Here is a 5716-nt window from a genome sequence, read left to right as displayed (position 1 = left end):
AACAAAGTCGATCTTTGCCACGAATTGTTCTGTTCCGTAGAGGTGAGCAAGTTCGTAATCACATCTGCAAAACTCAGCAACATAGTCTTTGAGAAAGCTGAGAGCTGCGTGATAGGCACCCATACTGATCTCATCCTTTTGATTTTCTCTGAAGTATGCAGCAAGAGTAAGGATGTCGTTCGGATTCATAGAAGGAAAATCCGCATCAGTAACAGTCTTTGGAGTTGGTTTGTTCCGGAGAAGATGGAAATGGAACAGAGGACAGTTCAGCTCAAATTTTACCAAGATTTTTCTTCCGAAGCCATGAACCTTAGTGATCCTCTTTCTTGTCCATACTTCCTTGAAAGGTTGAGCATTCTTGTCGTAAAAGGTTTTGAGCCTTTCACGTTCGGTCCGGATGATCATTTCCGGATCATCGGTTGGGTGGAGCGGAGCAAACTTCGTGTAGAATTTGCTAAAAGGAGAGAGAGGAAGATCCAGTTGATCAACATCATTTGAGGGAAGTTCATAGAAGAAAGCTGGGGTGATTTCCTTTGCTTGAAGTATGCCTTCACGGCAAAGAGGAGAAATACCACGCATCGGATCAGGATGATCTTTTAAGGCTTGAATCCGGATGCTGTCCTCTAGTGCCTTTTGAATTTCTTCCTCAGACCATCCAAATTTTTGTTTGAGGGGAGGTCCGGAGTGAAAGGCTTGAGGTTCGGAAGTCATCGATTTCTTCCCTTTGTCTCTCTAAAGAGCATCAATAACCATCTTCATGCTCTCGTCAATGACGAATTCCGGAGTAGGAGTTGGAAGTGGTTCTTCCGGAATTTCATCTGGAGTACGGAGAGGAGAGCCTTGATCAATTGGGGCTATTTTTGGTTCCGGAATGGGAGCAGGAGGTATCATGGAGGGAGTGGCTCGGAAGGCTTGAGCGGTAAGGAAGTATTTTAACGGCCATTTCAAAAGCATCCGGAAGAGAGGATGGCCATGAGACGGCGGACCAGATCCTCTTCTGTTCTTCTGATAATACTTTCGGAGCAGTCAGCTTTGGGGCTTGAAGGCCAAGAATCCCTTTGGGAGCTTCATCCGGAATGTAAACATCATAGTCTTCATCTCCTTCATTTCCTTCAGTAATACCCAGGACTCTGGAGACAAATTGGACATCTTCTTCGGAATCAAGGTCCTCATCCTGGAGTGAGAATTCTGAGGCTGGCTTCCATCTCCTGCTTGGGCCTTCTCCCCCTCTTGCATCAGTGACCCTGGAAACCGGTGCAAGCGATAAGTCCTCCTTGATATCATCAAGTTTGGAGAACACCTTCTGAAGACCGGTGGAGAGTTGAAAAGTCAGGGTGTCATAGGCTTCATAAGTGGGAGCTTGTTCGGATAGATGCTTGAAGGTGCTGCTAAGGATTTCAATCATCTCATCAAACTTCCTGTTCGGAACATCAACAATGTTCCAAGTTGAGCGCAGGAGTTTGATGAGGACTTGTTGGATGATCAGATTCATCTCATCCTTCTTCCGGATCTCCTTCTCCAATCGTTGAATTTTTTCTCATGACGAACATGAGTGAGTCTGCTTGATTAGATCGTTGGTAGTAGACACAAGATCGTCATGAACCTTGAGCATGGAAGAGATGGTGTTGAGGTAGTTGTCGACAAGAGTATCGTACTTGGAATCAATCTGCTCAACGGTGTGTTTCAGCCGGATGGAGATCAGCTGGTCAAGATGGGCTTCTCTTTCTGCTATGGATGGTCCGGACTGTTGAGAGAGAGATTGAAGGATGGCATCAAGTTTTGAATCAAGTCCAGAGACTTTTTGATCCAACTTCGAATTTAGCTCTGTTACGGAAGTCTCTACAGATGACACTTTAGCCATAGTGTCAGAGACATTTGTGCGGATCTCCAGTAGGGCGAATGGGTCAACATGGTCACCAGCGGAGGATTCGGAATCAGAATCTGAGTGTTGCGGAGGAGGTTGGTGAGCGTCCGGATTGGAAGAGGGACCTGGTTTGGCAACATCATCGTCTTCTTAAAGATGTAAGTTGGAGCCGTCGTCCGGAGTGGAAGTGGATGAGGTTCCGAAGTCAAAGGCAGACTTGGATACAGATGCTTTGGACTGATAATGAATGAATGTCATGAGATGAGCATCCGGAACTGTTGTTGCTTCTTCCTCCAACATAACCTCTTCGGAAATCTCTTCTTCCGGATCAGTATGGAAGATGCTTTGGTGAATGACTATTGGGGGCAGTTCCGAAGTGAGTTCCTTGATGACGTCATCGTCTGAGGGAAGGACATAGGGCATGTTGCTTTGGATAGCCCGGTTCCTCATGGAGATGAGAGTGGATTCAACTTGAGCACGAGTCAGGTCCGGACGCCTTGATGTAGCCCTATTCACATAATCTTCCCACAAAGGGTCATTAGAACCTGGTCGTCCTGTACGCCTTCCGGGTATCAGACCAGTTGTGGCATCGGAAGTTGGAGAGACTGCTCCTCCTTCCGGATGCTTGGGTTCTGGAACAACGGTTCCGAAGTGTGTGCGTGTGGAAGAAATAATGGGATTATCAAAGGTGACACGTGAGTGTGTTCCAGGGGGCTGCAAGGAACTTTGTTCAACACCGACATCACCCTTTTGGGAGGGTGAGGGTGGAATATGTGTAGACTCCCCGTGAGTGTGTGCTTGTGTTGATGAAACATTGAGGGGTACCTCAAATGAGTGGACAGGAGGGGTGTGCGGACGGCCAGAATCAGCCAGAATGTCATGAGTACCCTCCTGTTGAGAGGGGGCACTGACTTTGGTTTTCTTTTTGGTCTTGGGTTTGGTGGGTGAGGCCTTTCGTTTGGCCGGTTGCTTAACCCTGGGTCCGAACTTAGTGTGAGTGGCCTCTTCCGGAATAGGCTCAACTGAGACCGGGGCAGGTTGTGTTGGGTCGAACACAACCGAGGTCTCAAGATGGTGTTTCAAAAAGGGAGATCCGGAAGGAATGAGGGCCAACATATTGTCCGGAAGTCGTCTGACCGGACCAAAAGATGATTGGTCCGAAATTCTGTAGGTCTTAACAAGTTTGAAAGATACACATACCTCCGGAGGAATGGTGCTCACCGGAATGGGGATGTTAAGTTCCTTGAAGATCTGTTCTATCGTCAGGGCCCAAAATCTAGGGCTCGAAATCTCGTTCGGTTTCCTCTTGATGGCAAACTTGCAAAAGTCTTGCCACAACACTTCCGGAAGGTCGACTGCATTGTTTCGTCCGGAATAGATGCTAAATACCACATTCAGCCAGTCCTTGCTTAGAGTATCAGTGCCGCCATGCTTGCCCGATAATCTACGGATGATGAAGTGCATAAGAACGGTCCAGAGCCCTGAAACTGCAGTCTTCTTATGTGACATCCCCAAAATCACGGCCAGAAAAGACCAGTTTAATTTATGCTTTTAAAACAATTTCAGAGTAATCCTTTGATTAAAAGAGTTGCGGAATTTGTTCCCAAAACGAAATATGATAAAATAAGATTTACCAAAGCATTTCATAAAGAAATGTATTTTCATTGTATAACAAAACTCGGGATGTCATGTTCCGATAAACAGACTAAAAGCATAAACATTACAATACAGACCTTACAACAGTTATATATAACAGCAGGTCTATAATCCAAAAATAACTTGACAAGTCATCCAACTTATGCTCTGGCGCCACTACCTGTAATACAAAGAAAACTGAGTGGGTCAGGCTTGGGAGCCTGGTGAGCATATAGGGTTTTCAACCCACAATAAATAATTATATTTAATTCCACCAACCAACAATAACCCAATTACCCATTCCCGTTATTCTCACTTTACGTCCCTAAGACAACTAACATAAGGGACCTAGTCTAAGAATATTTCATCGGGGCGACAACACATGCATTCGGGGGTTTCCCAGCAATATATGTCAAATAAGGCAACCATGAGGGGGATGGAGTACAGCGAATGAACACCCAAGTTCATTAACACCTACAGGTGGCGAGCCTGCTAGCGTTCCACAAGACTGTCTAAAAAAGTCCATGGTCGTCATCTAAACTCCGCTAGATGACTAAATCAAAAACATCGAGGCCTCTCATCTTTTTATCACAAGACAACTATCTACCCATGTTCTACCCAACATTTTAGTAGATAAAATATAAATTTTTATACATAATTTAAAACCTGTATAACATGTTCATTCAAAACACATTCCAGATAAAAGATGAGACACATAAACATAACACGTATTTCATAGAGAGTAAATCATATCTATGAGATTAGAAGATAACATCGATACACTCGCATAACACATATACTTAGTACGTTAAATCGATACTTGTATAAAATCGTGCATTTGAAAGAGATTATGTACCCCCTTCAAATCAACACCAATATATAAACACATAACACGTATTTCATAGTAAATACTTCGTATTTATGTATTAGAAGAAAGTAACTACACACTCACTTGATCAGAAGATGATCGGACAGCACTACGGCTTGTAATGGTAGTATTCTTCGGTAGATCTGGAAGATCTTCACAAAAATTGGCTTCTCGCTGGCAGTGCTTCGGCTCGGAAACTCTTTTCTTCTCGGGATCTTCGGGCTTCGGGACTTGCTTCGGGTCTCGGGAATGATACCGGGGCTTCGGGGGGGTTAAAATAGGGCTTATAGAGAGTATCGGGAGTGGGAGAGTAAGAGATGAGCAACCAAACTCGGCTGACCCTCGATTTCTATTTATAGGGTGAATTTTCTGAGTTCACCTCGTGAGTTTCTAATATTCACCTCGTGAACTGGCTCACCTCGTGAGTTTCTAATATTCACCTCGCGAGCTCGATACGTCATTGCGTTCGTCATGGCCACTTGCCCTGGAAGACGTCCATCATCTGTTCACCTCGTGAACCATATATGTTCACCTCGTGAACTGGCTCAGCCTTGGGGTTCACGCCCCGAACTTCAGAAATTCATAACTTTCGCATACGAGCTCCGTTTTCGACGTTCTTTAAATCCACTCATAGGTGAGATTATGCTCTACAACTCTCGTTTAGACTCCGTCGGCTAATTTTGACTTTATTTTTATTATATTTTTATTATATTATTTTTAGTAGGCCGGGACAGGAAAACTCCGTTATAAATTCATAACTTCTTCATCCGACGTCCGTTTTCGTCTGTCTTTTTACTGTTGGACTACTATCGACGAGATCTTCGATTCTCGTTTAGATTGTTTTGGCCATAAACCGCTCGATCTCAAATCGAGTATTCGGGCTGCATACCGCTAAGTCGAAACTTCGGAAAATCATAACTTCCTCATACGAAGTCAGATTTGGGCGTTCTTTTTATGCACGCTCTCGGTTTAATGAAATCTACAACTTCCGTTTAGATCACTAAGGCTAGATATCGCTCTATCTTAAATTCATATTTTACGTCATTCAGCGTCGTGCCGGTTCTGTCGCGAAACTTCGACAGGTCATAACTTCTTCGTTATAACTCGGATTTCGGCGTTCTTTATATCTTCGGAATCCTTGTTTCAACCACTACAACTTTATGTAAAGATATCGGGTTTATCTCACACTTTAATTTTGACGCTTATTTTATTCTTAATTCAATTAAGCCACACAACTAAGCATAAAACACATAATACTCAAACATTTCATCGTTAATACTTCAAAAGAGTTACAAAGGTTAACCTAGACTATTACATCAACAATAATGCCTAGCCTGGAAACGCAGGCG

The sequence above is a fragment of the Lactuca virosa genome, chromosome 4, assembly GCF_052849685.1.
Source record: "Lactuca virosa cultivar CGN04683 chromosome 4, Lactuca_virosa_CGN04683_v6, whole genome shotgun sequence".
Classification (NCBI taxonomy): domain Eukaryota; kingdom Viridiplantae; phylum Streptophyta; class Magnoliopsida; order Asterales; family Asteraceae; genus Lactuca; species Lactuca virosa.
The sequence above is the reverse complement of the archived record's forward strand: the minus strand, read 5'-3'. Positions refer to the sequence as shown.